Here is a 12,705-nt window from a genome sequence, read left to right on the forward strand (position 1 = left end):
ATCTCAGTCACGTTACTTCAGCCACCAAGTGTGCATTCCCGCTACTGTATATTATTGCAACCTTTGCTGTCTAAACAATGCAGTTACAGTGAGGAAAAACTAAGAAATTATGCAGCCTGATAATAATCACGATTCATGTTATATTTTATCAAATCAAATCATCATAAATTGGTTTTGCGATTTATCATCATACAATATACAGTTACAAGTCTACTGGATATACTGTATTTCTAATGCTATTTAAATTACAGTATGTGCCTACATGTGTATCCCAGAGGATTACTGGTACCTGTGAATGTTGATTGTGATAGGGAGTCATCGTATTTCTATATTGGCTATGTTTTGTCACACCTGAACTTTATTGCTGTCTACTGGATTTTGAAATGTATGCCATTGTTAAGTATAGACTTCTGTCAAGGCCAAATGCCATATCTTGCAGCATTAGCAAAAGTGAAATTAAATTTGTGGATCTTCCATGTAGCTCAGCTCCGCTCCAAAATGTAATGGGTTCTTCTTTGGCTCATGCTACACCCTTCCACCAAGTTTCATGAAAATCAAGTTCGTAGGTTTTGCATAATCCTGTTTACAGGCAGACAAAACAAACCACACCAAAAACATAAGTTCCTTGATGGAGGTATTATTACTGTTTCATTCAGTCTGTTCTGGTGACTAAATGTCTTGTTATTAATGTCTTTTTTAGGTCATTTTAAAACTTTGTCCGACATTATCAATATGCTGGACACTTTGATACCCTCAATCTGATCACAAAATTCAAATATATCTGTTTCACTACAACATATAACTATCCAAAAAACCCTGATCAAACTGTAAGGAAAGGACACTTAGCAATGTTTTAGACATCTTTAGGCAGACTGACTTTTTACTGATGTGGTTGTGAAACAGGTTCCTTACATAAGATGACATTTGGAGGCAGAAAGCCAAGGCAAGATGAGAAAGTAGCCTAAATAAAACATAAAACATAAAAGTAGATGTGTCAGAGTCTATTACTGGCTCTAAAAAAAAAAAAAAAGACTCAATTTTGGTCATTTTTGGTTGTTTTCCTGAATTCAGCTCTTTTTGTAGCATTGTGCAGACTGCCGCACAAATATAATAGCCTTAGTAATGGTGGGTGAAGCAAACAAATGAAAAAAAAATCACAGATCTTCTTGCTATGCCTCATGGACCCCTGTGCTTCAGTACTCATCAAGGACAATGTTAATGCTCAAAAGTGACAGGGGTATTGATTTTTTTTTCTATGTATCTTTTTATTTTCATCATACTATTGCAAAATGTCCTGTCAAGCCCCATTAGACCTGTATCATGGTTGTGTGTGTGAATAGTATGTGTGGCTGTGTATCTGTGTGTGAGAGTGTACAGTCTCATTTCTCCTGCATGCTGGCTGCTGTGAGGCTGCAGCTGGAATCTGTCAGTGTCCTGGATCATCAAACACTGTGATGAAAAAGCCCAGTTCCCGTTCAGAGCTCATCTGGGATCATGTGTCTGCTCTGTGCTGTATTACTTAAAGTGCTATCTGCATATCAATATGACAGCTAACATGTTTACATTCACACTGTGTATATTTATGGAGAGAGGAGATAAGGTGTAGACTACAACACCAACAATACCACACAGTATTACAGATACAGTGGAACAAATATGGAATCCTGTTACTTTTCTATAACATCATGCTGGAATATACAGTACTTTTCAGGATATTTTTTTAACACTTGATCACAATCTGACCGAAGTCTGATTTAGTTAAAGGTTCTGATTGCAAAGTTGAATTCTGGGCAAAAATGTTCTATTTCTATTGCTGTTGGAATTTCAAGATGTTTTGCTGCTGCACACACCATGTATCTTGTGTGTAAATGTTTTGCTGAGATAAAATGTGTCCCACATTTTATGATTCCGGAGATTGTGAGCAACAATATCATGTGACCACTGTGGGGTGTGTATGAAGATTGTGACCCATCCATCCATTCATCCATCCATCCATTATCTGTAGCTGCTTATCCTGTTCTACAGGGTCGCAGGCAAGCTGGAGCCTATCCCAGCTGACTATGGGTGAGAGACGGGGTACACCCTGGACAAGTCACCAGGTTATTGCTGGGCTGACACATAGAGACAAACAACCATTCACACTCACATTCACACCTACGGTCAATTTAGAGCCACCAGTTAACCTAACCTGCATGTTTTTGGAATGTGGGGGAAACCGGAGCACCCGGAGGAAACCCACGCAGACACAGGGAGAACATGCAAACTCCACACAGAAAGGCCCTCGCCGGCCACAGGGCTCGAACCCAGGACCTTCTTGCTGTAAGGCGACAGTGCTAACCACTACGATTGTGTGATATTATAGGAAAATAAATAACATGAAGCAGAATTAATAATCACCCCAGAGTGGATTATTTCTTATACTACATCAGTTTGCTAATGATAAAAAGTTTTTACTGATTAAAAATTCTTATTATTCAATTATAGTTTAGTTTAGTTTAATGTTGTGGAATGTCCACAACACAAATTAATTCCTTTTAACCTTTACATTATAACAGGTATAAACAGTGATTCCTTCACCAGCCACTCTTCTCCTATCTGTTGAATTTATGAAGATAAAAGAAAAATGCAATTTAGCATGTTACAGAGAAATTACAAGGTCCTCCATCCACAGCCCTGAAGATATTCCCATCTTAACTTTAAAGGTTGTGATTGCAAAGTTGAAATCTGGGCAAAAATGTTCTATTTCTATTGCTGTTGGAGTTTCAAGACATTTTGCATTGATTTGAAGTTGAAATTGAGGAGTTGCAATGCTGCACACATCGTGTATCCTATGTGTAAATGTTTTGCCGAGATAAAAATGCGTCTCGCATTTTATCCTTCTCGAGATTGCAGAAGCAAGTGAGCAACAATATCATGTGACCACCGTGGGAAGTATTTGACCTACTTTTAATCAGAACAAGTCGGCGTGGGGAAACATGGCAGACTCCACTCTCCCACCAGCTAAAAGCCAGCGGAAAAGAAAAGGAAAGCCTGCCTAGTGAGTGCAACTGCAAGATAGACCAAGGCTAGATGACATCATATTTCTGGACAGATAACTAAATTCTAGCAAGTGCTAAGCTATGTTTACCTTAGAATGCATGGACTCAACTCCACAGTAGCAAGTATGGAGTTATACACCTAATGTTTTGATCTTACAGAGAAAGAAACGATAACGCAAAAGCAGTAACAGAGAAAAGATATATTCCTCTTTTGTTTCACGGATCTATTCGTAAATGTCAACCACAAATTACATCCTTGTGACTCAAAACTCTCCGAGGTCGATGCAGAGTCACAATGTTTTCAGCATGTCACCATCTTGGTGTGACCCAGTTCCATAATTATGCTAATTAGTTAAAGCTCCTCGTGTTCAGCTGTTTCCATGGGGCCATACTGTTTTTGACTCCAAGAGGTAAGCTATTCAGTCCCAAAATGGAGAAAAGTGACCCTCAGCACATCAAAATGATCACATCTCATTCGCATGATATTGTTCTTGCGAGACATAGGAAAATGTCATGCACAATTTAAAAAAAAATTTACATTTCAGATGACTTTGCAGTCAGTACCTTTAACTGCCACGTAGATGTACTTCATGATCTTGCACTTAAAATCTGCAGTTATGACCAGTTATACTGGGCTTTTACAGTATTTTGAGGCTATACACAGCGTAACAATAACCTCTATAGAAACCCAGCTACATTTCAGCAGGAGAGCTGCAGCCTGACATAGTGTTTAACCCTCCTGCTTCTCTTTTCTGTAGTCAGCAAGGGCACCACTGATGATATTTTAACTGTCTAGTGCATTTAAACTTGGCAGAACCCATCCCTCTCCAAGCTTGGTCAATGGAACACTTAGAGTAGCCAGTTAGCCTAACTGCAAGTCTTTGGACTTTGGGGGAAACCGGCGCACCTGGAGGAAACCCACACAGACACGGGGAGAACATGTAAACTCCACACAGAAAGGCCCGAGTCAGCCATGAGGTTCAAACTTGGAACCTTCTCACTGTGAAGCAACAGTGCTGACCACTACACCACCATGCTGCCTCCACTGTCACCAACTGTCTATTTATTTTTTTTAATATGGACTAATACGAAGAACTAGAGATTAAAATGTGTCTCTTTCTACTCGTACTTAGTCTTACGTATTTGAGTGTTAGTCTGGGAAAAACCATCAGGTGACTCTGTGGCTGAGCACTGAGCTCAATGCGGGAGAATTCAATCCAGACAAGAATGCATAATTTTGTAAACTTGATTGATTTTCACTCTTGAATAATATTGACTTTAGGCGGCATGGTGGTGTAGTGGTTAGCACTGTCGCCTCACAGCAAGAAGGTTCTGGGTTCGAGCCCAGCGGCCGGTGAAGGCCTTTCTGTGCGGAGTTTGCATGTTCTCCCCGTGTCTGTGTGGGTTTGCTCTGGTTTCCCCCACAGTCCAAAGACATGCAGGTTAGGCTAATTGGTGGCTCTAAATTGACCATAAGTGTGAATGGTTGTTTGTCTCTACGTGTCAGCCCTGTGATGACCTGGCGACTTGTCCAGGGTGTACCCCACCTCTCGCCCATAGTCAGCTGGGATAGGCTCCAGCTTGCCCGTGACCCTGCACAGAATAAGCAGTTACGGATAATGGATGGATGGATAATATTGAATTCAATATTTAAATGTGGAAAAGTTTTCTTTTTTCTTTTTTTCCCCTAATAGGATCCAGATGTTTTGTACTGTAGTCGACTCAGAAAGAAGCAGTTAACTTCTTGGACCACCCAATCTTAACCTAATGATACAAGAATACAATTAAACATATGAAGTAGATGGTACAAGAAATACCAATGTTATTAACCGTTTTAGTTTTAAAACAGCTTCGAGTAGCAGTAGTCTCATGGCATAATGCTATTGCTCTACCTTTGCAGTGCGTACTGCAGGAATCTGTAAGCTCTTTTTTTATTTCGAGACACAAATAGTTAAAGAATAATGGTTAATTAGTTAGTAAAAAAAGAAAACTAAACAATGTCACAATGGCTACGTATACTACTACCTCTTTGTCAACTCCAATCCCAGCTCTGTGAATCTCTGAGCTCTTCAAATGCACTAAACTGCCACAGGTTGTGCTGTGAATATTTGCTGAACAAACTGTACTTTGTCTCAGTTTTCAGCCGGGAGATTGCTCTGCTCCATTCAGTCTTCTGAGGCCCTTTTACAGATAAAAGAAAATTGTCAAGTCATATAGCTCTGTTGCCATGGAGATGTTGGAAGTATAGATGGAGATGCCATGCCTTCTTCAGTGCCGCATCGTAAACTTACAAAGGCATAAGGAGAAAAATGGGCTGCTTGAAGATTACCATGATCTAATGCACTGTTATAGAGCTATAGGAGGTCGTGTGTGTGTGTGTGTGTGTGTGTGTGTGTGTGTGTGTGTGTGTGTGTGTGTGTGTGTGTGTGTGCACGCACTTTTTTGACGCACGTGTGCAGATGTATTTCTAAAGTACCTTATAGTGATTTCATGGAAAAAGAAAATACTAGAAGAACTAGTATTTAAAACAAACGTGTTAAAACTGAGATGACGTGGGTGGTACGGGGGTGTAGCGGTTCGCACTGCTACCTCACAGCAAGCAAGGTTCTAGGTTTGAACCTACCAGTCACCTGGGGCCTTTCTGTGTAGAGTTTGCATGTTCTCATCATGCCTGCGTGGGGTTGACCTGGTTTCTTTTTCTAATCAAGCTTTATTGAATCATTTCAAAATTTTATGACTAACTACTTATTAAATGAATGCAAGGTCTTTACGGGAAAATATCAGACCAAGGTCTTGACAGTGCCGTGACCAAGGTCTGATATTTTCTCGTGAAGACAGAGCAAGCAACGTTAATAAGGAGTTTATTACATGGCTTTTTTAATTTCTAAGATTAAAATATACGGTCATTATAATGAGGCGTGATGCTGCTTTCAGTCACGTCGTATTTGTAACGTAGTTGCGTCACGCATGCAGAGTGAACGGGTAGTGGCTTCAAAACTGAATTTCTGTTAGCAGTTAGCGGTTTCTGAATGCTCTTCGTTGCTCGTTTCTTGAATAACGCAGTGACTCTTGTTTATCTTTTGTATTTTGGTCAGTTTTGATTCCGTTTTGATTTCCAATTTATCTTTTTTTGTCGTTTTGTTTTTGTTTGCTTTTTGCAACCTTGAAAGCCAGCACCTTGGAAAGAAAGTCCATAATCGCCCATGGGCATTACGGGAAAATTCTGCCTGCCAAGGAACCAATCAGAGTGCATGATTTTATTGGAAGTAGCTCGTGCCATGTAATAAATAGATATCAGACTCATAACAAATGACATGAACAAATCTTAAATTGCAACATCATGCATGTCTACAGACATATTTATATTTTTTCATAGATATTTACACTTTTCACACTGTTGCATTTTTTAGTGTCCCATGGGTGTTTGTTCTCTCCTTTTGTACCTTTTTCGTTGCCGTTGTACTTCACTGATGATCTGTTTAAAAACGGCCTCAGCAGAAATCCTCCCACAATCCAAAGATATGTGAATTAGGTCAACTGGTGACTCTAAATTCCCCATGGTGTTAATGTGAGTATGAATGGCTGTCTGTCTCTCTTGTTTAATAGCATGTTTTATTCTATTTTTAACCTTTTTTTGAATCCCCAAGCTTTATTATTCTGTAGCTGCTGAGTAATTAAGTGGTTATACCTTTAGACCTGAAGCTTCGTGTAGCGCCTCTCTAGCGTGTACTGACTAATGTGAGAGGTGGCTAACCTGTGTTCTTTAATATATATATATATATATATATATATATATATATATATATATATATATATATATATATATCTTGGGGTTTCACTTATCAACTTATTAGTGTCAACCTAATGCGTGTATGACTACTCTCTTTTTAAATGAAATACTCTTAACCAGTATTAACAGGAATTATTAATCTAAACCATGCATTTAAATGTCTTTCACTTAAATCACCATTTAAGCATCAGTTCTAATGTTACCATTAACTAAAATGTATTTGTAATTACTTCACTTCTTAACACTTTTACCCTTTAAATACTCTTTTTAGCTTAAACAAAATTACTACTTGTCTTACTTAACTTAAAATATCAACTGAGTAGATCAGTAAGTGCAACTGTTTTAAAACAAAGTATGAAAGATTTACTTAGAAAATAGTTCAGCATTTAAAGGCTTTTCAAATCTCTTTTCAATTGGCATTCACATACACATTGAAAAAGAAAGGAAAAAAACAGGACAGCCTAATTTCGAATACTTAGTTCAATTGGTGCAGGCTTGAATGTAGCTCGTGTACGTTGTAACCTTAAACAAAATGGCTGTGTAACAAGCGTTCTAGGTGGGTGGAGCACAGAAGCACGGCAGGCCAGTACTGAGTTCTCAATCACTCTTTTATTGACAGCTTTTCAGCTTCTACACGTTTATTCATATATGACTATATACACACACACACACGTGCCACACACGTGTTCTGGTCAGGAGAGAGCCCGCTCTGCTCTCGCTCTCCTCCTTAAATAGGGCGCAGTCACTGGGGAAGACACACAAACACATTAATCAACCTCAGGTGCAGTGATTCTGCCACTTACCTTCCCTGACTCCACCCTCCGGTCACAGACCGACGCTTGACCATGCCCCCACTGCCACATACCCCCACTGCCCGACTCAGGTCGGGCAGCCGTCTGGCCTGCAGCCGACTCCCCCCCCCTTGACGGGAGAGGAAGTCTGCCACGACCATCTGCGCCCCCGGCCTGTGGACCACCTTGAAGTTAAAGGGTTGGAGTGCCAGATACCAACGGGTGATCCGCATGTTGGCATCCTTCATGCGGTGGAGCCACTGGAGGGGCACGTGGTCCGAACAGAGGGTGAAAGGGCATCCCAGCAGGTAGTAACGGAGGGTGAGGACCACCCACTTGATGGCCAGGCACTCCTTCTCTATGGTGCTGTAGCGCCCCTCATGCACTGACAGCTTACGACTTATGTACGTACAGCACTGGGCGATCCTCCCCCTCCACCTCCTGGGACAAAACAGCCCCCAGCCCTCTGTCCGATGCATCTGTCTGCAATATAAAAGGGAGAGAAAAGTCAGGGGAGTGTAACAGTGGCCCCCCACACAGTGCAGCCTTTACCTCAGAAAAAGCCCGCTGGCATTGCTCCGTCCATTGGACCGGATCTGGTGCCCCCTTTTTAGTGAGATCAGTCAGCGGGCTGGCGATGTCCGAATAATTAGGTATAAACCTACGATAATAGCCAGCCAGCCCCAGGAACTGTCTCACCCCCTTTTTGGTCTTGGGCCTCGGGCAGGCCGCAATCACTGCAGTCTTGTTAATTTGGGGACGCACCTACCCATTGCCCAAGTGGAAGCCCAGATACCGTACTTCCACCTGCCCAATCGCACACTTCTTCGGGTTGGCTGTGAGACCCGCCTGCTTCAGCGACCTAAGGACGGCCCTCAGGTGTTGTAGGTGCCGCAGCCAGTCATTACTATAAATAATGATGTCGTCAAGGTACGCGGCAGCATAGGTGGCGTGGGGGCGGAGGACCCTATCCATCAGCTGCTGAAACGTAGCGGGCGCCCCAAACAGCCCAAAAGGAAGTGTGACAAACTGGTGTAAGCTGAACGGTGTGGAAAAGGCCGTTTTTTCTTGGGATAATGGAATCAAGGGGATCTGCCAATAACCCTTTGTCAAATCCAGTGTCGAGTAAAAGTGAGCCGTGCCTAGTCGATCAAGCAACTCATCAATACGAAGCATTGGGTACGCGTCGAATTTAGACACCGCATTGACTTTTCTATAGTCTACACAGAACCGGACCGACCCGTCGGCCTTGGGTACCAAGACCACCGGACTGCTCCAGTCACTGTGGGACTCCTCGACAATGCCCATTTCGAACATGGTCTCGAGTTCTTCCCGAACCACCTTTTTCTTGTGTTCGGGCAGTCTGTAAGGGCGGCTACGCACTACCACCCCCGGGGGCGTCTCAATGTGGTGTTCTATGAGGTGGGTGCGGCCAGGCAGGGGCAAGAACATGTCAGAAAATTCTGTTTGCAACCGGGCGACCTCCGCGAGCTGGGTCGGTGAGAGGTGGGCTCCACAGGGGACCGGAGCGGTGGGCAATGCCAATTTTCCCTTTTGAACCTCCGGCCCCAGCTCCACCTTCTCAGGAACCACCAACACCAGTGCCACGGGGACCTCCTCGCTCCAACATTTTAACAGATTGAGGTGGTATACCTGTAACGCCCCACCCCTGTCCGTTCGCCTCACCTCATAGTCGACGTCCCCGACTCGCCGTGTGACCTCAAAGGGTCCTTGCCACCTGCCGATTAATTTAGAGCTCGATGTGGGCAACAGTACGAGTACTTTATCTCCCGGTGCGAACTCCCTGAGGCACGTACACTTGTTGTACAGGCGGGTTTGTCGTTCTTGGGCCTGCCGCAAATTCTCCTTGGTTAGGTGGGCGAGTGTGTGGAGTTTTGCGCGCAGGTCAATAACGTATTGGATTTCATTTTTACTTTGTGAAGGTCCCTCCTCCCAATTTTCCCGCAGCACATCTAGAATGCCGCGCGGCTTACGCTCATATAACAATTCAAACAGGGAGAACCCCTTGGAGGCTTGTGGAACCTCTCGCACTGAAAACAACAAGGGTTCGAGCCACTTATCCCAATTACGTGCGTCCTCACATACAAATTTTTTAATTATATTTTTGAGGGTGCGATTGAACCGTTCAACTAAACCGTCCGTTTGTGGGTGATAAACGCTGGTGCGGATCGGCTTAATCCCCAACAACTTATACAGTTCCTTTAGTGTACATGACATAAACGCTGTGCCTTGGTCAGTCAGAATCTCTTTCGGGATTCCAACTCGGGAGATAACGCGGAAGAGTGCCTCTGCAATACTGCGTGCTGAGATATTGCGAAGAGGCACTGCTTCCGGGTATCGCGTTGCATAGTCCACTTGAACTAATATAAAGCGGTACCCTCGTGTTGACCGATCTAATGGCCTGATGAGATCCATCCCAATTCTTTCGAACGGGGTCTCGATTAATGGTAGAGGGCGCAAAGGCGCTTTTGGAACGGCCGCTGGATTTACTAACTGGCATTCGCGGCACACCATACACCACCTACGGACATCGCCGCGAATCCCTGGCCAATAGAACCGGGCCATTAATCGGGCTAGTGTTTTATCCTGCCCTAAGTGTCCAGCTATGGGATTAAAGTGAGCCGCCGGGAATACCAATTCCCGGCGGCTCTTCGGAATCAAAAGCTGCATGATTTGCTCTTTAGTTTGAGTGTCCTGCGTCACTTGGTATAATCTATCCTTCATAATCGCAAAGTAGGGGAAGGACGGGGTGGCGTTTGGCTGGAGCATTTGACCATCGATTACTCTCACTTGGTCAAATGCATGCCGCAGAGTCTCGTCTCGCGACTGCTCTAATGGAAAATCCGCGAGGGATTCCCCAAGAGAGAGAGGAGGGGCCGACAGCTCCTCACTCTGACGCGGAGCTGACGTAGACGGCTCTGTGACAGCTGCTCCCGCCAACGCAACACCGGGACCTCCCCTTATTAAACTATGGCAGGACCCACTCTTTACTAGATGACTCATTAAATCCCGAAATCCCGGCCAATCAGTCCCCAAAATTATAGAGTGGGTGAGGCGAGGATTAACCGCCGCCTTTACTATAAATTTCTCCCCTCGAAACAGAATGTGAACTGACACTAAAGGGTAGCTGTGAACATCCCCGTGCACACACAACACCTTCACCAATTGTGCTCCCCCCAATGCCTCGTCTTGCACCAGGCTTTGGTGGATTGAGGTCTGATTACAGCCGGAATCCACCAAAGCCTGATATGTATCCCCTTGGATACTCACCGGTATGCGATACGCTCCAGCCCGATCGAAGGCGGCTCCTGGCACGTCGGGGATCCGGACCACCGCGCTGACCTCCATCACCGAGTACTGATGCTGGAGGTGCTCCGGCTCCCTGCAGCACCAGGACACCGGCCCAGGCTCTCTCTCTGCACCGGTGTTCCGGATATTACTCACCTGAGGGGGGGAGACACAGACACGGAAGTAGGAGAAGATAGGACACCGCGGGTGCGGCGGGCCGGCTGGGGTGGAGCCGGCCCCCACCTCCGCGGTGGGGGAATGGGGCGAGGGAGAGGAACAGAAGGAGAGAGAGAGAGAGAGGGGAGGGGAGAAGGGGAGACACGCTGTCCTGCCGTTGGAACAGCCGCCATATGGTCCTCCGCCAGCTCAATGGCCTGATCCAGCGACGCCGGGCAATGGCACTGGACCCACTCCGCAGTTCCCTCTGGAAGTCGAGCGACGAACTGCTCCAGCGCCACCAGATTGATGATCTCCTCAGCGTCGCGGTTGTCGGCCCTCAGCCACCGGCGGCAGGCGTCCCGGAGTTGCTGGCCAAACACGAATGGCCGGATGACCTCCTCCAGGCGCAGCACGCGGAAGCGCTGCCGCTGCTGCTCCGGAGTGCGACCCACGCGCTGGAGGACGGCCCTGCGGAGGTCCGCGTAGACCAACCGGCTGTCGGCTGGAGCTGTAGCGCGGCCAGCTGCGCCTCGCCTGTGAGGAGGGGGAGGAGGCGCGCCATGCACTGTTCCAACCCCACGCCTCTGCTGCCTGCTCAAAGAGAACGAGGAAGGCCTCGGGGTCGTCGTGTGGGCCCATCTTCGTCAGGGTGAGGTGGGAAGGGCCAGTGGCGGTGGAGGTGGTGGACCCCGCCGACACGAGTAGGTGCCGGAACGCCCAGCGATCTTCCTGCTGCGCCAGCAACAGGGCCTCGAACCTTCGCTCCTGTTCTTCCCGGAGGGCGACCAGCGCCTGGTGCTGGCTCTGTTGGGCCGTGGCGAGGGCATGGACCAGGTCCTTGAAGGGGGAGGACTCCCTGGGGCTGTTCTCTCCTGCGCTCCGTCCCGGGTTTCGGCACCACTGTAACAAGCGTTCTAGGTGGGTGGAGCACAGAAGTACGGCAGGCCAGTACTGAGTTCTCAATCACTCTTTTATTGACAGCTTTTCAGCTTCTACATGTTTATTCATATATGACTATATACACACACACACACACACACGCCACACACATGTGTTCTGGTCGGGAGAGAGCCCGCTCTGCTCTCGCTCTCCTCCTTAAATAGGGCGCGGTCACTGGGGAAGACACACAAACACATTAATCAACCTCAGGTGCAGTGATTCTGCCACTTACCTTCCCTGACTCCGCCCTCCGGTCACAGACCGACACTTGACCACACCCCCACTGCCACAGGCTGCTTCACCATGCAGGCAAAAACAAAAAAATGGTACCTTTACTCAACTGGAATATAGCCTTATACATGCAGGTTCCAAGGCAGCAGGAGTAGGAGGAGAGATGGCGAGAAGAAACACGTAGATGAAGAGAATATTCACAGTGCTGAAGAGAAGACTCACGCAGTTGACAATCTTGGCAAAGCCCGCCATTTGGCAACGCTAGCCGGCTCCGTCAAGGTCTTTGTGTTCGCAGTCGTTCCACACCGGCTTTACTAGTCGAGGTCGCTGGTCGCTAGCTTGTTAGCAAAGTCCGGGCAAAAATACTAGCCACTAAGTCAGCAGCTAACTTAAACTTCTTTCTGTCTTCTTGTGATGAGCATTTCACTCAAACTGACAGAACTACTAC

General features: G+C 45.8%; 1 protein-coding gene across 1 annotated transcript in view; it reads left to right on the forward strand.

The window, feature by feature from the left end:
* The window catches only part of LOC132889578 (adhesion G protein-coupled receptor A3), a 493,612-nt gene that overhangs the window by 318,014 nt on the left and 162,893 nt on the right, over window positions 1-12,705 (forward strand). The window lies entirely within an intron of this gene.

The sequence above is a fragment of the Neoarius graeffei genome, chromosome 7, assembly GCF_027579695.1.
Source record: "Neoarius graeffei isolate fNeoGra1 chromosome 7, fNeoGra1.pri, whole genome shotgun sequence".
In the NCBI taxonomy this organism is placed as follows: Eukaryota; Metazoa; Chordata; class Actinopteri; order Siluriformes; family Ariidae; genus Neoarius; species Neoarius graeffei.